The sequence below is a fragment of the Pongo pygmaeus genome, chromosome 7 (assembly GCF_028885625.2).
Source record: "Pongo pygmaeus isolate AG05252 chromosome 7, NHGRI_mPonPyg2-v2.0_pri, whole genome shotgun sequence".
Lineage (NCBI taxonomy): Eukaryota > Metazoa > Chordata > Mammalia > Primates > Hominidae > Pongo > Pongo pygmaeus.
The window spans coordinates 147,777,544-147,799,137 of record NC_072380.2 but is presented as its reverse complement, the minus strand read 5'-3'; positions in this window follow the sequence as shown (position 1 = coordinate 147,799,137).

Sequence of the window (21,594 nt, the reverse complement as noted above, 5' to 3'; positions counted from 1 at the left end):
AAAGCTATGCTTTTTGCTTTTTTTTTTTTTTTTTGAGACAGGGTCTCACTCTGTTGCCCAAGCTGGAATGCAGTGGTGCGATCTTGGTTCACTGCAGCCTCCACCTCCTGGGTTCAAGCAACTCTCCTGCTTCAGCCACCCAAGTAGCTGAGATTACAGGTGTGCACCACCATGCCTGGCTAATTCTTGTATTTTTAGTGGAGACGAGGTTTTGCCATATTGCCCAGGCTGGTATCATACTCCTGAGCTCAAGTGATCTGCCTACCTCAGCCTCCCAGAGTTCTGGGATTACAGGCATGAGCCACTGCACCTGGCCTGAAATCTATGCTTAGAGAAAAATGACAACATTTTCTACTTTAAAGTATTTTGACATTAACTTGAAGATAAGTGTAATTCATTAATTAAATAAGAGAAATTATCAATCACCTGCAACATACTCAAAGCTACTTGTAGAGTTGGCAAGGGATGCAGAAGTATAATCTCTATGCCCTCCTATAGAGAGTCCGGATAAGACAGATGTTCAGGGCCCAGGCTGTGGGTTCACATTCTTGCTTCATCACCAGGACAACCACTCAACCTCTCTGAGCCTTGGTTTTCTCATCTGCCAATGAAAGTGATGATTACAAGTCCCTCACCAGGCTCTTGTGGGAACTGATGTAAATCACAGTGTCTGGAAGATACTAAAAGCTCAATGAATGGTTTTTTATTGTGAACATTACAATTAGGATGAATTAATGATTTAATCCACCCAGTAACAATTTACCCAATGCCCACTGTTTACCAGGTGACTAATACTAAGTGTTGGGGATACACTTAGTTGTTGTTGGTGTAGCCAGACCCTAGTTTCTGAAGCTTAGTCCGAGGACAGGCACCAAGGTTGTCACCCAGAAGCTTGTTAAACATGTGGGATATCTCAGGCCCCTCCCCAGAACTACTGAATTTTAGCAAGATACCCAGGCAATTCATAAATGCTTTAAACTTTGAGAAATCCTGCAGTAGATCTTGAAAAAAGAGAGACTCCCTCTGAAAAAGTGGCCTTGCTCCCTGGTCTAGATGGATTCAGAAAGAGCTTAAAGCAAATCCTCTTTGTTCTACAAATGGTCACTTTTGTGGCCCCTCTTTGTAATATAAATGTGTCCCTGGAGGAAAAAATATAACGACTATTTGGTGACATCACAAAGGTTGTCTCTCCAAGTGCCCCTCCTCTGTAGACAAGGCTTGGGAGAGATGCTCATTCGCCAAGAGACAAGGAGACCAGAAATTCCCACACATTCCTTTTGAAGAGTCAATGCTATTGGAACCTCTCTTGTAAACTAAGATGGTCACAAAAGGTCCCCTGGCAGGAAAGAGAACCACAAGGAAGCCCAACACAAAGGAAGAACTGGGACAACCTGCTCAACCCCAAGGCCCAGGGGAGGTTCTAGATTGAAGGAGCAGGTGCTGGGACCATGTCTGAAGAGGCCAGTGGTCTACCCTCAGGCTAAGACAAGAACAATGAGAGAACATGCAAAGTCAGATGAAAGAGAGCATGGAAGAGCATGCTTGGTGGAGCTGTAGGGGGTAGGTCATCTACCTTGTGACACCCTGTGCCCCCACAGAGACCTGGATTCACATAGAGGTCATTGCAAAAGTGGGCAAGAATATGCCAGACTTGGGACCCACTGACAGAGGTAGCAGGAGCAAGGTAGCCAAATGCCATGGCCCCACCGTAGGTTCATCAGTCTCCAGTTCCCTTTCTAGCTGGCATATGTGAGCAGGACAAGTTCTGTGGGAATAAATAAGCACCTGGAGTTTAATCAAACCCAGACTCTGCCTCAAGATCCCATGGTCTAGTAGGGCTATGGGCATGTGAATACAAAAATGAATCCTTACAACAGGGGCCACTACCCCCATATCCCAACAAGAACCTGCAGCCTGGAAGAGGTTAAAGCCCTTGAAGAAGGCCGCAGACAGTGTAGGTGGCAAAACCAAGACTGACATCCAAATCAGTCCCAAACTCTACTTTTTACAAACTATCCACCTACTATACAAGGTCCCTCTGCTGAGGAGAAAGCCACAACATTTTTGTAAGTATAAATTCAGTAACCAACAAAAAGACCATCAACATTCTCCAGGAACACAAAAGAGGGACCAAGTTGGTGTTGGGACATCAGGAAAACAGCCCACTCTTTGCACCATGCCTTGAAGAACTGGGGCAGCCAGGGAAGGAACAGGGAACAGGACTTAGACCCGGGTTACATTGAGCTGAAGCTTGAGGATGAAGTGAGCATGAGGCTACAAAAGCAGGTGAAGGCCAGATCTCTGAGGAGCTGGAGGAGTGTCTTATGAACTTGAGCTTAGTTGGGCCACAGAAGGAAGCAACTGGGGCTTTGGGGAAGGAGCCCTACTTGGACCTTTGTTTAAGAATGATCTCCCTGGGGGGCCAGGCGTGGTGGCTCACGCCTGTAATCCCAGCACTTTGGGAGGCTGAGGCGGGTGGACCACGAGGTCAGGAGATCAAGACCATCCTGGCTAACACGGTGAAAACCCATCTCTACCAAAAAAAAAAAAAAAAATACAAAAAAATAAGCCGGGTGTGGTGGCAGGCGCCTGTAGTCCCAGCTACTCGGGAGGCTGAGGCAGGAGAATGGCGTGAACCCAGGAGGCAGAGCTTGCAGAGAGCCGAGATCGTGCCACTGCACTCCAGCCTGGGCGACAGAGTGTGACTCCGTCTCAAAAAAAAAAAAAAAAAAAAAAAAAGATCTCCCTGGGGACCACAGGAAAGATGGTTTGAGGTAAAAGAGAGATTGAAAGCAGGAGATTCCATGAGAAGATATCCTCAGGACTGAACTAGACAGTTGAGAAGAGGAGAAACCCTCAGGAGGCATTTTAGAGGGAAAACAGATACGCCTTAGTGACTCAGAGGACAGGAAATGAGCAGGAGGGGAATGAATACGCCTCCAAGCTTCAAACCGCATTAGGTTCAAAGCCAGTTGAAGAAGACGAGCTGTTGGGAAAAAAGGGAAAAGTTCTGAGGGCTGGCCCCTGAAGCACTCTGTCTAGTGGCTTGTCACTTTCTCTCTTTTCTTACTTTGCATTCTCCTGGCAGCCCAGCAAGAAAATACGCTAAAACCTGAAGCACCCAACAAGGTCAGAGAGAGCAGGCAAAGCCCCACGAGCAGGCATGTTCCATCAGCTTGAGACATGAGGTATCTTCTGCCAGGGTCCACAGGAGCAGAAGACCAGAGAATAAATCCACCCTCTCTCTGATACCATCTTTATGTGGTTTCAGCACACTTCTGTTCGAAATCAAGTCAATTCAATTCAGCAAACATTTTGAGTACCAACTATATGCCCCGGCTAGGCACTGGGGGTATGCAGATGATAATAAAAAGCCCAGTACAGTAGAATGAACAACGTGTCCCCAAAATTTGTGTCCACCTGGAACATCGGAATATGAGCTTATTTGGAAATAGGGTCTTTGTAGATGGCATTAGTGAACCTAAGATGAAGTTTACTGTTGGATTAGAGTGGGACTGGTATTCCTTATAAGAGAAGAAGACACAGAGACTCACAGAGAAGAGACTATGTGAGGATGAAGGCAGAGACTGGAGTGATGCGTCTACAAGCCAAGGAATGCCAGGGATTGCTGGGAGTCACCACAGCCAGGAAGAAGCAAAGAAGAATCCTCCCCTAGAGTCTTCATAGGGAATGTGGCTCTGCCCACACCTCGATTTAGGACTTCTAGCCTCCAGAACTGTGAGAGAAAGTCTCTGGTTTTAAGCCACCCAGCGTGTGATAATTTGTTTTGGCATCCCTAAGAAATTAATACACCCAGCATATGGAGAGAGGCCACCTGCAGAACAAAGCCAAGAAAAGACATGGAAAGAAAGAGAGCTCTGAGGGCTTCAGCTGAACCCCTGGATCTAGCTGTGCCTGAAGCTAGACCGTCCTTGGACCTGGCAGCTACAGGAAATGCTCTGTTCCCTTCTACGTAGCTATTCTCACTTAGTTCTCCATCAGGGCAAGTCAAAGAGGCCCGATTATTCATTCTTTTGTTCCTGCTGCTAACGGTTCTGAGAAGCTGAGCTTACTACCAATTTGCCAAGAAAAGAGTCAGCTCACCAAGCACTGTGGCAACCCACATAACATTCCCACAGTGGCAGCATTGAGGTCTTTTGAAAATGTTATCAGAGTCAATTTCTGCCATATACTTACTTCATTCAATTTATTAAACAAATTTTACCATCTCTGAAAAGGGTAGAAATGAGTTTTCTTTAGCTCTTATGTTTAAAGTTTGATTAAAACTAAAGTACAACTAGACACCACAAACGTTGCTCTTTACTAAGAATCTTAACGAGAAGCTGTTAACCCAAATCCTTTTGAAAACTTGAAGTGCTGGATTAACCTTTACCTTTTATTTAGGAAAAAAAAAAGACAAAGAAAAAGTTTGCAAATATTTATATAGCAATTATCAGAGTTAAGTTAAATTTATACTTTTTTGTAGCTGAGTCATCAGGTTACATTTTTACCTATACCTATTTACCAAGGGATATTATTTCCAATAATATTAATGATTCCAAGGGTCATCAACTTGTAACCTTGGGACTATAAATATTTGTTATATGAAGCTACATGTGCTAGAATGCTTAATTATAGAGAACCATGTTCATTCACTTAAAGCTGTCATCTGTGTTTGCCATAAGTAGGTGAGTCCCATAAATTTCCATAAATAGGAAAAGTCATCCTGATCAACTTTGTGATAGTTAACCCACTGCCTATGACCTCACTCTAGATTTTAATATCTCAGTAGTATAAAGATGACGCAGATTTTATTAGAATTAGGAAAATATCTACAGCAGTTTCTTTTTCTAAAAGTTATCTTCAAGTAAAAAGTGTAATAAATGACCTAAAATATTAACATTCAAACAAGACAGAATTGATAGGCAAGACTCAATGAATGCTAAAACTAGTGGTAAAAGTTGAAGGTAACAAGATAATTACCTAAGTTTCTAATAATCTCCCCAGAATAGCAACTTTGGAGCAGACAAACTTGGCAGAAATTGCCTTAACCAAGTGATCAAAGTTAATATCCCCAATTATTGAAAAAAACATCATCATGTGCCTTCTGATATGAAGCACAGTGAAGAATAAAGCATCACTTCTGTGGTCTTTTTTGTCAAAAAGAAACCTTAATCTAATCACAAGGAAACACCAGGCAAATTGAGGAAAAATCTACAAAATAATTGTCTTGCACCCTTCAAAAATGTCAATGTCAGTCTGGTGCAGTGGCTCATGCCTGTAATCTCAACACTTTGGGAGGCCAAGCAGGGAGGACAGCTTGAGGCAAGGAGTTCAAGACCCACCTGGGCAACATAGCAAGACCCCATCTCTACCAAAAAAATTAAAAATTAGCTGGGTGTGGGGGTACATGCCTGTAGTCTCAGCTACTTGGAAGACTGAAATGGAAAGATTGCTTGAACTTAGGCATTCGAGACTGCAATGAGCTATGATTGCATCACTGTACTCCTTCAGCCTGGGCAACAGAGCAAGACCCTGTCTCAAAAAGAAATAATAATTTTATTAAAAAAGAAAAAAAAGTCAGTGTCATAAAGACTTAGGAAGTGTCCCAGATTAAAGGAGGCTACAGCAATGTGACAACTGAATGCAATGAGAGATCTGGATTGTATTTTGCTACTAAGGGCATTATGGAGACAGTGGATAGAAGAGTACAATGATAACATTGCATCAATGTTAGTCTTCTGATTTTGATGTTTACACTGTAGGTTATGTAAAAGAGTGCCCTGATTTCAGGAAATGCAAACTGACATATTCAGAGAGACATAGGCGTTGTATCTACAACTTACTCTCAAATAGGTCAGAACAAAATATAATAGGAGAGAGGGAGACAGCAAGAGAACTTCCTATATTCAAATCTCTATCTCAAAGCTTGATTCCTAAATGACACACTCCTATTCATATAAGGGGTGATCTAAGAAAGCAGATTCTAAAAGGAAACTTTGAATCTGTATCATCTGCTGGCCAACAAAGAGGACCCGTTGCTGGTAGCAAATGGAACACTCATGGTTTCCTGCAAAGTAGCCATGCAACTGTGAAAAATTCGCCAGGGGTGAACTGGGATTCCAGAGAGGTGCACCGTTCAATATGGCAGGGAGTAACCACATGCAGCTATTGAGTACTTGAAATGTGGCAGCTGGAAGAAGAATAAATCAAAAGCCTCATAGAAATGGCCATGCTAAAGCATATATACTATTTAAGACTAGAACCCCACCAGATGACTATGCATCATGGGAGGGCCTGAAAGACTCTTCATTAGAGGAACAGCAGCATCATTACAAAGCCCAATGGTGGCTCTCCTCTGTAGTCCTGAAGGTATGGCGGAGGATAGGAAATGCTGTTACATATCTGGGCTCCCTGGCAAAATGGAAATAATAGGATCTTGAAATAATAGGGGCTGGGTGGTGGTACTTTTCCACCAGAAGCAAGTTGAGCACAATTGTCATGATGAATGGCAAAGTCAGATGACAGCCAAGGAGACAACAAAGAATATTCACTACAGATGAAGCACTAAACAAGCAGACAGAATGACTCAGCCCATTGATGTCATTCAGACTATGTTACCAGCCATTCATTAATGGAACAATGGGTACCTAAGTGAAGCAGTTATGGTGGCAGGAATTACGGCTATGAATGGGCTCAATTGTATCTGATAGACTCACCAATCTGATAAAGACATGGACAACAGAGAACAACATGGAACCCCTGATACATCATCATTCCTCAAGGAAACCAACCAGCCTCTTAATGGCAAATTGACCATATTGGACCCCTTCCACTTGGAGGGAACACCAATTTATCTCCACTGCAATCAACACACATATTCCAAGTATGACTTTACCTGTCCTCGTAAGTCAATACCACTCAGCCAATACCACTACATGAGGACTTACAAAGTATTTGATCTACTGGCATGTAGACCTGTATAACATCACCTTGGACCTAAACAGATACATTAGTAGGCACTAACCACAAGATCTGCCAGTCTTATTATATACCACATCACTTTGCAGCTGCTGGTCTGACTGAGCAGTGGAACAGCCTGTTTTAGATACCAACTTGAAAAGAATGTCCCGTTAGGACGAGGCACCATCTCCCAGAATGCAGCATGTACTCTAAATCAACAGTCTTATACAACTAGAGTCCCAAACCATAGGTCTGGAAACCAAGAGGTGGAAGGATGAGTGACCCCACTTACCATCACTCTCAGTAACCTACTGGGGGATTATGCGCTTCCTGTTCCCACTGTTCTGGGGTCTGTGGATTGGAGGTCTTGGCTTTCAGAGAAAGTGCTTCCACCACACAGCGACAGTCCTATTAAATTTTATGATTTGTCCACCACCCTAATACTTAAGCATCTTCATTTCAAGAGACCAACAGGCAAAGAACGGCGTCATCATCCTGGCAGGGGTGTCATTGGTTATAATCATTAGAAGGGGTAGAGCTGTTGTTATGCAATGGGAACGGGTGTAAATAAACTTAGCACCCAGATGATCCACTCAGAATTTCCTTGGTACTCCCCAAACCCTATGTTGATGGTAAATGGTTAACTGTTGATGGTAAAGGGCAACAGCTATAGCCTGAAAAGAGCTTGGTGACATGGTGACCAGAAGCTCAGACTCACACTGGTGAGGGTCTGGGTCTTGTTACCAGGTAAGTCATTAGCATACAGACAGAGGGTGAATGATTCTGATTGTTGTGGTTTGGATTTGCGTCCTGCTCAAATCTCATGTCGAATTGTAATCCCCAATGTTGGAGGAGGGTGATTGGATCATGGGGACAGATTTCCCCCTTGCTGTTCTGGTGATAGTGAGTGAGTTCCCATGAGATCTGGTTGTTTAAAAGTGGGTAGCACCTCCCTGTTTGCTCTATTCCTCCTGCTCTGACCACTAAGACCTGCCTGCTTCCCCTTCCACCATGATTCAAGTTTCCTGAGGCCTCACCAGTCATGCTTCCTGTACAGCCTGCAGAACCGTGAGCCAATTAAACCTCTTTTCTTTATAAATTACCCAGTCTCCAGGAGGTGTTTATAGGAGTACAAGAACAGACTAATACACTAATTGACATGAAGAAGTAGGTTTGTTCTACCATAGAGGCAGGAAGCTGTGCTTCAGGAATTCATTCTAAGAGGAGCAAGACAGGTGGAACAATTGGAGGTCTTGGTGCCTCCAAGACCAAGAGTAGCTGCAGAAATCCCACCAACCAAACCCTGATGAGGACAAAGCAACTGAGGACCTCAGTGCTATGGAGATGAAGGTCTGAATCGCCCCAGCAGGCTGACTCATATATGGTTTGCTTCACTAATCCTTGTGTATCTTTTCTAGACTTGTCTAGACACCAAGAGGATGTGGGAGCCTTTGGAATGTTTAGAGCAGAGCAGTGACATGGCCTGACTTAAAATTTACAGGACATAGGTGCTGGCTTACAAATTCACAGAAACTGACTACGGTGAAGAGAATAGACAAGGGAGGGCAAAGGCAGAGGCAAGAGTTGTCTGGGGGCTGTGGCAAGCATCTAACCAGAGACAGTGGCGGATAGGCAGGGAGCAGCAGTGGAAGCAGAGGCAGGAGACTTTCCTGTCCAATCAGGTGTGGAGTGTGAAGACAAAAGATACAGCAAGATGACCCCAACGTATGGAGCCTGAGCAACGAGAAGGATGGTGGTGCTAGTAAGTAAAATGGAGGAACCTATGGGTGAGGTGAGGTGAGGAGGATCGGGAGTGCAGTGTTGGCCTTGTAAAGTCCATATTACTGGCTCCTGGGAGGACTCCTCTTTTCTGAGTGTTCCTGGTGGGCTCATCAGTCATGGTACGCATCAGCAAAGGCAAATGACTCAGTCTGACGAAGCCTCAGCTATTGGTTCAGAGATGGGTTGCAGCCCAAGTGGGGCCAGTTAGATTCCTCCATGGGATTGATACGCAGACAGAAAAGTTCTCTTCCTATGACGTGCCTAAGCTGAGAAGCTGCGAGCCTAGGGCTGCCAAAAGCTGCCTAGCCCAACTCATAGGAAAGAACTTGCCTGTGAAATGAAATCCAGAAAAGACAAGTGGAACAAAGAGGTGAAAAGAAGGTTTATTTATTATGTCTTTAAACTACCCTGGATCCAGCCTTACCTGGAGGTCACGAATCTCCACTGATTACTGTGCCAATCATCTATCTATTGCCTTTCAGCATCAAATGTCTTCTCCATTACCTACTCTGCAAAAATAGACCTGGATCTTTTCAATACCCTTCTCTTTGCCAGTTGGTATAACATTAAGATTTATCAGTAGAGGGGGTTGGAGAGACACTACAGGAGGGAGTGAATTTTTTTTTTCCTCCTGGTCCCAGGATACAACTTGGGCCAACTCCTAGGACACACACAGCTTCCCTCTGGGTCTAGCTCCAGCAGCACAGATGGCTTCCCCAGTGCCTGGCTCCTGCAGGGTGCAGCAGCATCCCTTGGCAGCCCTCAGGTGACTTTGCAGCACAGTGCCACTGGTGAGACACCTCCCTGTGAGCACCTTTCCTTGAAACCCTGAGAGCAGAGATTTCTGGCAAGTTCTGGAGGGCTTGTTTCCAGTAACACTGGCATGGCAGCACAGCAACTTTCTGCTCTTCAGTAAGCTTCAGCCAAGCGACTTCCAACCCAGTTCTGATCTCAGCCTCAGGAGTGATGGCTGCTCCTTATATCAGCTAGCGCTATATCCTTTCAGTTCTCTTGCTTTTTCCAAGCCAATGCCTCATTACTCTAATCCCTTGTTACAATCAACGCTTCTTTATATCAAAGTGACCCTGTTCATGTGTATTTGTGGATTTCTGTCTCTTGATGGTAGCCTAATGCAACACCATTTACATGATAAAGCCCCTCTTTGCTTAAGCTACTTTATTTCTATCCCTTGCAACTGACAGAGTCTGAAAACTGATGCACAAGTAAAGAAACAATTAAAATTACTTTAATATTGCCGAGGCCTGGCTGCCACGATCAGTCAGGGAGGATTCTTAATTCATCTAGAGAAGATGATGCCTAAGCTGAATGTGAAGCCCACGCCACCCACATTTACCCCCTGTCTACACCATAAAGCCTGGGCCACTGAGGCCTAGCTAAGAAGATGGTTTGCTCCAGAAAATGTTCCCAGGGCTCTCAGTTAGAAGTTGCCCCTCCTCACTCAGAAACTCCCACCAACTTGCCCATGATCCCTCTCATAGGACACTTGGCCCCTCCAAGCTTGCATCACAGCCGTGTATGTGCCTGACTTAGGTGGCAGAGACTGCTGGTATGCACCAGCATCCGTGCTCTCTTCTTCTCCCAGAGCACAAAAACTGCATTTCCAACCTCGCTTGCAATTCAGTGTGTTCACATGACTGAGTTCAGGCCACGGGAATATGAGCAAGTGAAGTACACATCTGAGTTGGCCCACTGTGCCCTCCCAGTCACAATTCTGACTTCCTTTTCCTCTCTATCAAACTGAATGGAGAGAATTCCAAGGACCCAGAGAAGAACGGAGCCAGAAGATTGGAGGAACCTGGGTCTCTGAATGTCTGTGAGGGACCCGCCCTGACACACCCTGCATCTGAAAGTGATGTGTGTGAAAAATAAACATTTGTGGTGTTAAGTGACTGAATTTTCAGTGAGATTTCATCTGTCATAATCACAGATCTTTATTTCTCCACTAAGCCAAGAGGTGTTCAAAAGAAAACCCTGTGTTGTACTCATCTCTGGACACCCAGTCCCTGGCTGCAGTGTGTACTCAGCAAATATTCTTTTGGTAAATTCCAAGATATCTGCCTTATTCTCAGTCTTTTGAAATTTAAGTGAAATGTGTTTAAGCTTCACCTCCATTGCAATCTCTTTAGGGACTTAGGAGAAGAGTGAGGGAGGAAGTAAAGAAGAGTTTTTGTTTTCTTCGTTGTCCCTGGCTCTAAGTTCTTACTTTCCTGCTTTCCTGCTTCTTGTCCCTGTATTGTACCCTCTTGCCCTAGATGGGACCCTTGACCCTTCCTCTTGATTTGCACAAAGAAACTTACTTGTATGAGGTATGTGACTCTCTGGAGGAATTTACTGAATATTTGAGGAGAGAAGAAAGGGAGTATTACACACAATGCAAAAAATGCAAGTTAATTTTTCCTAAAAATTATTTTGGAGGATGACATCAGTGGCAATGGTGAGGTAAGGACCTCGAAAAATCCACTCTTCCATAAAAGCCACAAGAACACTGGCAAGAATTGCCAAAATCAACTTTTTCAGGACTCTTAAACAAAGGCTTGTAGCAAGCCGGGAAGCATTTACTCAAGTGGCTGAATCTTATTATTATTTTTTTAACACGAGCCACGTAGAATCTTAACCTGCCCTATTTCCATTCCCCCATTCCTCTGCTCCATACCACACTTGAAAACCAACAGCCCTAAATCACAGTGAAAAACAGCAGCCTGCAAGCCACTGGAAGGCAGTAGAATGGGACTGAAGCTCTTCCAAATGCTCATTTTGAAAAGACTGAGACTATTTGGCCTCTGTGGTATTTCACTGGAAAACTTTATTTGCAGAACTTGTCTTTATTTGACTGACTCAGAGCTTTCCCAGTGGGCATTTGTGAAAAATATTTAGTGGCAATTGTTAAACATGGTAGCTGCCTGAGGCAGTAATCACAGTTGGGACAAACAATAGGCTGACCAACTTAAAAAAGGAAAATAGGGGAATGAGATGTCCAATGGGGGCTTAGCAAAGTTCCTGGGAATCTAGAAGGTCACATGCATGTGTGGGGCTGTGCTCATGCCCAGGAAAGACCCAGGTTGGCCCTAAGCTCTCACTTCTGACTCACCTTGAGGTTTTGTGCAAACAGGAAGTAAAGGCTAAGGCAGAATTGTAAGCTACTTAAACAAACATTGAATGCATGTCCCAAACACACAAAGAGCCCTCTAGTATAGTCTAGGAGACTCATTGGTCCCAGGCATTAAAGGAAGTAACTCTCTGATTATTCACTGACCACTAAATTAATCAAGTGGAGATGGCAATGGCCCCAAACAACAAAGAATAGAGACTTTATATAATTAGTTTAGGGAAGTCATTCAGCAAACCAACAGCAACAACAATAACAATAAATAATAATGACGGGTACGGTGGCTCACGCCTGTATTCCCAGAACTTTGGGAGGCCGAGGCAGGTGGATCACGAGGTCAGGAGTTCAAGACATGCCTGGTTAACATAGTGAAACCCCATCTGTACTGAAAATACAAAAAAAAAATTAGCCAGGCATGGTGTTGGGCGCCTATAATCCCAGCTACTTGAGAGGCTGAGGCAAGAGAATCGCTTGAACCCGGGAGGCGGAGGTTACAGTGGGCGGAGATCACGCCACTACACTTCAGCCTGGGCAACAGTGCAAGACTCCATCTCAAAATATTAATAACAACAACAACAACAATAAACAAAGTCACTAAACAAACAGCAACAATAATAAAGTAATTAAACTAATAAACAACAACAAGCAACCCTGGAGAAAGAAAGAAACCGATAAATGACTTATTATTTTAAATGTCCGATTTTCAACAAAAAAAAATATGAAGCATAAAAAGAAACAATAAACTATGGCCTACACACGGGATAAAATGTAGTCATTAGAAACTATCCCTAAGGAAACCCAGAAGTTGGAATTACTAGAAAAAGACTTTAAGTTAGCTATTTTAAATATGCTTAAAGAACTAAAGGAGGCCAAGCATGGTGGCTCACACCTGTAATCCCACTACATTGGGAGGCCGAGGCAGGTGGATCACATGAGGTCAGGAGTTCGAGACCAGCCTAGCCAACATGGTGAAACCCTGTCTCTACTAAAAAATACAAAAATTAGCCAGGCATAGTGGTGGGCACCTGTAATCCCAGCTACTCAAGAGGCTGAGGCACAAGAATCGCTTGAACCCAGGGGGCAGATGTTGCAGCGAGCTGAGATCGTGCCATTACACTCCAGCCTGGGTGACAGAATGAGACTCTGCCTCAAAAAAAAAAAAAAAACAAACAAACAAAAACAAAAAAAACTAAAGGAAACAATGCAATGTTAAGAATTATAAAGGAAGTACTTAGCCACATCTTACCAAGTAAGTAGTTACTCCTTAATCACAGTTTCATTTTCTGCAGTTACAGTCATCTATGTCAATTGCAGTCTAAAAATATTGAGTGAAAAATTCCAGAAATAAACAATTCATAAGTTTGGTCATCTTTTTTGTTTGTTTTGAGACAGGGTCTCACTGTGTTACCCAGGCTGGAGTGCAGTGGCACAATCACGGCTCACTGCAGCCTCAGTGTCCTGGTCTCAAGCAATCCTCCTGCCTCAACCTCCTGAGTAGATGGGACCACCAGTGCACACTACCATGCCTAGCCAATTTTTTATTATTTGTAGAGACAAGGTCTTGCTATGCTGCCCAGGCTAAGTTTTGTCATCTTAATGTCACCTTTGGTCACAGACTGCCACCAAATGGTATAGAAGTCTTTTAAATAATGATGGTGATGATGGTGATGATGATGCCTGTGCTACTGTGCTATTCATGCAAATACCTTAGGTTTCACTTTCCACAGTTGCAGTTCTCCAGGGTCAACTGTGGTCCAAAAATTTGTGAAAAATTCTAGGAATACACAATTTATAAGTTTTAAATTGTGCACCTTTCTGAGTAGCACAATAAAATCTCATGCCATCCCACTCCATCCCACCTGGGACATGAATCATCCCTTTGTCCAGGGTGTCCACACTGTATGGGCAACCTGCCCACTAGTCACTTAGGAACTGTCTCATATATCAAATCAATTCTGACAGCACCACAGTGCTTATGTTCAAGTAATCCTTATTTTACTTAATAACAATTCATCTATGCTAAAGAGAAGGTGTAAACGGTTTCCTTTAAGTAAAAAGGTGAAAGTTCTCTAATTTATAAGGAAAGGAAAAAGATGTATGCTTTGATTGGTAAGATCCACAATACAAACAAATCTATCCAGGAAACTGTGGAGAAGGAGAAAGAAATTCATACTAGTTTTGCTGTCATACATCACACTGCAAAAGTTGCAGCTACAATATGTGCTAAATGCTTAGTTAAGATGGAAAAACACATTAAATTTATGAGTGGAAGACATGAACAGAAAACATGTTCCAACTGATGACAATGTGTTGTTCCAGAAAGTATTGAGCCTATACAAAGACTTCAGCAAGGAGGTCCCTGAAACAAGTGGCACCAAGACATTTACAGCAAGTAAGGGATGGCTACATAGATTAAGGAATATAGAAGGTCAATCGTAGGTTAATGTTACATCTCAATGCCTACATCATTCACTTCACTTTATCTCATTACATAGGCATTGTATCATCTCATCACAAGAAGTGAGTGAGTACAGTACAATAAGATATTTTGAAAGAAAAAGAGAGAAACCACATTCACATAACTTTTATTACAGTATATTGTTAGAAGTATTCTATTTTATTGTTGTTATTCATCTCTTACTGTGCCTAATTTATAAATTAAATGTTACTATAGATATATATGTAGGAAAGAAATATAGTATGTATAGTATTTGATGTTATGCATGTTTTCAGGGGTCCACGGTGGATCTTTAAACATATCCCCTGTGAACAAGGGGGACGGGAGTGTTATTCTATCAAAAAAATGAGATACAAATTATTTTCTTAAAAGAACCAGATAGAAATTTTGGAGATGAAAATTATAATAACTGTCCCAAACTTAAGAGATGTAGTTTAGAAAACAAAGCAAATGAAATGGAAAATTCACTAGAGGGATTCCACAGCAGATTTGAATGGGCAGAAGAAAAAAATCAGCAAACTTGAGGATGGATCAGTTGAGATTATCCAGTCTGAGGAACAGAAAAAAAAAAAAAAAAAAGAATGAGCCGGGCGCGGTGGCTCACGCCTGTAATCCCAGCACTTTGGGAGGCCGAGACAGGCGGATCACAAGGTCAGGAGATCGAGACCATCCTGGCTAACATGGTGAAACGCTGTCTCTACTAAAAATACAAAAAATTAGCCGGGCGTGGTGGCGGGTGCCTGTAGTCCCAGCTACTCGGGAGGCTGAGGCAGGAGAATGGTGTGAACCCAGGAGGCAGAGCTTGCAGTGGGTCGAGACTGCACCACTGCACTCCAGCCTGGACAACAGAGCTAGACGCCATCTCAAAAAAAAAAAGAATGAAGAAAAATGAACAGAGTCTCAGAGACCTGTGGGACACTATCAAGTGTATCAACATGCACATAATAAGAATCCCAAAAGTTAAAGATAAATAGATGAGTGCATAAAAATATTTGAAGAAATAACAACCAAAAGTTTCTCAAATTTGATTTAAATACATTAATCTGCACCTATAAGAAGCTCCACAAACTCCAAAGAGGATAAATTCAAAGAGAGCCACACTTACACACATCATAATCAAATTGTTCAAAGCAAAAGAGAAAATCTTAAAAGAAGTATAATTAATAATATAATGAATTAATTAATAATTTTACTTCTATTAAGAAACCATGAAGGCCCGAAGGAAGTAGGGTGACATATTCAAACTACTGAAAGAAAAAAACTCAAGAATTCTATCTCCAACAAAATCGTCTCATGATAAAAACAGTTAACTAGGCATAGAAGGGAACTTCTTCAACTTCTAAAGGCCATCTACAAAAAGCGACAGCTAACATCATACTTAATGATGAAAAAATGAAAGTTTTCCCTTCAAGATCTGGAATAAGAGAAGAATGTCCATTCTCCCCACTTATACGAGCATTGTACTGGGAGTTCTAACCAGGACCATTAAGCTAGAAAAGGAAATAAAAGACATCCAGATTGGACAGAAAGAAGTGAGTTTATCTTTATGCAGATGACACTGTCTTGTAAATAGAGCTAATAAATGATTTCAGCAATGTTGCAGGATATAAGATCAATACAAAAATCAGTTGTATTTCTTTCTATATGCTAACAATGAATCATCTGAAAATGAAACTAAGAAAACCAGTTCACTTATGAGAGCATCAAAATAAATTAAATACTTACGAATAAATTTTTTAAAAGAAGTGCCAGATTTGTAAATTTAAAAATGCAAAATATTGTTGAAAAGAATTAAAGACTTAAGTAAATGGACAGCAGTCCATGTTCTTAGATTGGAAGACTTAACATTGTGAGGATGGCCACACTCCCCAGTACGCGCATACTCCTCAGAGCCCCCTACAGATGGAATGCGGCCCAGTTAAATCACAGCTACCTTTCATGTTGGCGGAAATTAACAAGCTGATCCTAAAATTCATATTGAAATGCCCAGAACCCAGAGTTGCCAAAGCAATCTTGAAAAGGAAGAACAAACTTGGAGAACTCACACTTACCAATTTTAAATCATATTACAAAGCTATAGTAATTAAGAGAGTGTAGCACCGGAATAAGGACAGACATGCAGAAGAATGGAACTCAGAGCCCAGAAACACACTCTTAAATTTATGATCAATTAATTTTCAGCATGTGCCATGATAATTCAATGGGGAAAATAAAAGCCTTTTCAACAGATGGTACTGGATATCCACATGCATGCAAAAGAATGAATGTGGACCTTCACCTTACACATATATAAAAACTAACTCAAAATAGATGAGAGACCAACACGTACGAGCTAAAACTATAACAACACTTAGAAGAAAGAAAGAGACACACATCTTCATTACCTTAGATTAGGCAATGACTTCTTAGATGTGATACCAAAATCACAAGCAACACGAGTGTGAAAAAATTGGACTTCATCAAAACTAAAAACTTTTGTACTTCAAATGACACTATCAAGAAAGAAAAGCAACAACCCACAGAATGGGAGAATATATTTGCAAATCATGTATCTACTAAGGGACTTGTATCCAGAATATATTAAAAAAAAAAACTCTTACAAGTCAACAATAAAAAGTAAATAATTCCATTTTTAAAGGGTAAAAGATTTAAGTAGATATTTCCACAAAGAATATATGCAAATGGATAATATATACATGAAAAGATAATATTATTAGTTATTAGAGAAATGCAAATCAAAACCACAACGAGGTATTACTTCACACACACTAAGATGGCTATAATTTTTTAATTAAAAATAACAAGTGTTGGCCAGGAGGTGGAGAAATTACAACCTTCATGCATAGCTAGTGATAACGTAAAATGGTGTGGCCACTTTAGAAAATGGTTTGCCACTTCCTCAAAAAATTAAACATAGAGTTGCCATATGACCCAGCAATTCCACTCCTAAGTATACACAAGAGAAGTGAAAACATATGTTCACACTAAACCTGGACAGGAATGTTCATAGTAGTGTTACTTGAATAGCAAAAAAGGAAGAAACAATCCAAATGCCCGTCGACTGATGAATGGGTAAACAAGGTGTGGTCACTCCATGCGGGGAAATACTACGGAGCCATTAAAAAAAATGAAGTACTGATCCATGCTACGACATGGATGAATTTTAGAAACATTATGCTAAGTGAAAAATGACAGACACAAAAGACCACATATTGGTGATTCTATTCATAAGGTCTAGAATAGGCAAATGTGTAAAGACAGAGGGCAGATTCATGGTTGCCGGGGCCTGGAGGGTGAGGTGGGGGAATAGGGAGTATTGCTGATGGGTACAATGTTTCATTTTAGAGAGATAAAAATGTTCTGGAATTAGATAGAGCTGATAGTTGCACAACTTCGTGAATATACTAAAAACCATTCATTTGCACAATTCAAGAGGGTAAGTTTTTTGGTGTGTGAATTATATCTCAATTTTTTAGAATGTAAGCATAAATTATTTAGTATTTATCTCCTCAAATACTAGCCTCTTGCTGCATTGCCTACTTTCCCCCCTCTCTTCTTCTATCTCTCCTTTACCACCAGCAACAACATCAAATAACTATTTTATTCATCTGAGAAATTCATCTCTCTCCAGCCCATACCCCATGACTTAGCTCTGTCTGCATACTTGCACCCCAAGGACTCACCAATATGTTCTAATATTATGACCCATGTTCTTCAGTCATATCAGCCAGAAGAGAGGGATGCAGAGGGCAATTCTGTAATCAGGCACTGTGTTCAAAGATTGGCTCATCCCTTGGGCAAGCTCTTGACCCCTCTGTGCTTGAGTTTCTTCATTACATGGCGAGCCTAATCATAGCAGTATTTCAATGTTTTGTTGGGCAAAGTAAATGAGATGGTGAGAATATCATCTTACATTTATTTTTTCATGGCATGTACTGTTATAGTAATTTAATGCTTATTGGGCTATTCCTATATGCCAGGCATTATCATCATTATTCATCACAACAAGATAGGTATTTTGGTTATTAAAATCCCGTAAGCCATGGTAAATTTCAAGGAAATGGCAGAGCAGGATTCAGACACAGGCCCCTCTTAACCACAAGACAGCATACTCAGCAACTCAGCTAACTCTTGCACCGCTCTCTGTGCACTAAGAACTATTATCTCCATTTGACAGATGAATAAGTTGAGGCAGAGAAAGGCTAAGCCATCAGGCCTGTAAGCACTCAATAAATGTTAGCTAGCAGCAGCATCAACTCATAATTATTTCTTATTCCAATTCTGTGTGAATTGTTCCACACACACACACACACATCCCTTTTGAAGGCACTAGTGGCCAGCCACTTTTGCTTTGGTTCTAATTAATGTTTTTCCTCCTCTATTAAACACAGAGGGTAATATATCAGACTCGGTGTCTTCCAGGAGCTCATAGTGTACCCAGGGAAGACAGACGTGTCCTCCCAGATAGTGCAAATGTAAGGCAGGGGCTGAAACATAACATCTGCAGGTCCTGCACATAACAGTTTCTCAGTAGACAAGTGAGAGATGGGTGGATGACCAATGATAACTGAGAAGGCAGAAGTTATTTCTAGATACAGGAGAATATCATGGAAGATATGGTGTTTGCCAGGTGTTGAATGGAAGGTACATGGAGTGAAGCACAGTAAATATGTTGACTGCTAAGTAAACAGTGTAAAGAACAAGGCAACATTCTGTTTGGCAACTATAGGCTTGTCATTTTGCATGTAGCCACTAGAGGGAAGTCCAATACACGTTGGCATTTAGAAGAAAGTTGGTTTTGGTTTTAATCTTGTTTCTTTCTTTACCAGGCCAGATCTTCAGCAAGGTCTTCTAAGTTTGTAGCATCCAGGGATTTGATTCATTCTGAGCATTCCTAATATCCCTGCACATTAAAGGGTCTCGGCTAAAATGTTCATTTGTGACATTCATATGAAAGAATGACAAAGATTTTTTTTCTAAGCATGACCTGCTCCCTCTCCTCCCCACTCCCGTGCTCCAGTAAGAGGATCCTGAGCACCTTCTCTTCTTCCCCGAAGCTTTTCTCACCCTAACCAGCTTCTACTAATTTCACTTCCCTATGAGTCTCTTCAAGCAGAGCAGACAAACTTAATTGTTCCATTAATATTTATTACATTGTGTTGTAATTGTTTGTATTGTCTTAAGATTTCTTCATATTTAGAAGATTACTCTTATTTTTGAATGTATCTCATGTGCATTTCACAAAAGGCTGGAGGGCTTGATCTGCCTGTGTCTTTTAGCCATCGGGGAAACCAACTGTCACACCCCTGCTGGCCTGTGCTAAACCAATCGTTTCCCTGTCTCACCTACAGAAGGGGCACTCCTGGAGGCTGGGGGTGTATTATCCCAGACTGCTTGGTATCCTCAGTGCTAGCTAGCAAAGTACCTGGCACATGATCAATGCCCCAACACTGTTTGCTGGATAAAGAACAAGAGAATGAGTGGAATCACCATTCTGATCCCTGACCAGGGCTCTAGCTGTCAGGACTCACTATCTTGCCATGAGGTTTCTACCTGCTGGAATGCCTAGAACCAAGGTCAAGGGGCTGGTGTCCATGGAATGGTAGCATCTCAGCAGATCACGTCCCTACTCCATCTTCCAGCCTCTGTGGCTTCCTAATAAATCTGGAATAAAACTCTGACTCTTCCTCATGATCTACAGGGCCCTACATGATTATTCAGCCTCTTCTTTTATTTGCTTTCCCACTGCCCTCCCCACCCCCATGCTCCCAACTGCACAGCCTCTGTCTTCAAACACGCCCTGCTCGTCCTGCTCCTACCTGGGCCTTGGCACACACAGGTTCCTCTCCCTGGAACACCCTTCCTTCCTATGATCCATGGGCTGGCTCTGTTTTATTATCCAGATCTCATTTTCAGTGTCACTTCGTGAGGCCTCACCTGGTCATCCAACCCAAAATAGACACTCATCATCCCTACTCACAGCATCCAGTGTTATTGCTCTGCATAGCATCCACCTGGGTTTCCATGTGTTAGTTTGATTATTGTCTGGTGCCCCAGCAAGACAGTAAGATCCAAGAGAGCAGGGATCCAAGAGAACAGGGACCCTTCACCGGCACATCCCTAGTGCCCAATACAGAGCTTGGTCCAGAGCGGGCCCAGATTTCTCGAACAATTGCTCCCAGGATGAAGCCTGCAGCTTCCTCTGAATCAATGTCTCTGCCCTCCTACCCCACACCCTGCTGCCTCCAGACCTTGCCCTTCGACCACAACAAGACAAGACACACAGAAGGAGGCAAAGTTTCCAAGAAGAAGTGAGGTTGGGGGAAAGGGTGCTGGGCTGATGGAACAGGGATCTGGGATTTAAGAGCCAGCAAATACACCTCTGGAAGCTTTCAGATGGCTCTGCATTTTCAGAGGTCAGCAAGAGAGCAACACAGCAGCACAGAGCAGGGGCAAGGGAACTAAAGGGCCTGGATTTGAACCCCAGCTCCTCTACTTACTAGGGATGACCTGAGACAAATTATTTCACTTCCCCATTCCTCAGTTTCCTTGTCTGTAAAATGGAGATGATAATTACAATACTCACCTTGAAAAATTTTGGTGAATGTCATTTACTTAATGCTTTTACAGATTATGAATAAATTTTAGCTGTTATTATTAATACTTGCCCTATTATATCAAGAGGGCTATTTGTGCATGTGTGTGTCCCTAGAGGAACTGTCAATTCTAGTAGGAAAAGGAGTGTGACTGGGCCCTGTTCTTCCCAAGTGCCCAGCACCTTCCACCGTGTGTGACACATCCTTTGATCAACGGGTCTCTCTTATCTCAGTTGAAAACCAAGAGTTCTGGGGGCCTTTGAGTCCTCTTGCACCTGGCAGGAGCTCTATTCTACTTGGACGTACTCCTGTTTCCTCGTTTTTTAATTTATCTACCTTTAACAAGCCATGGACAAGTTCCCTCATTTTCTAAAAGGAGCCACTTTGCAAGAGTGGGCTGGACCCATACGCCAGGAGATACAGCTATGCCAAACATTGAAATAGATGCCTTTCCTTTCAGGTGATTTCGACTTCCCCCAACCCCTCTTGAACAGCATCACTCCATCTCAAGACCCCACAGAAAATCTCTGAGAGGAATGTAATGTATGTCCCATGGAACTGCCAATATTGCAGCCAATTTCCAAGGAAAATTGCCTCTATCCATCAAAGCAGCCCTGAGCCAACGTGCATTAGTGAGGAAGACCCAGGCCAGACTCTCTGGAGGGTTG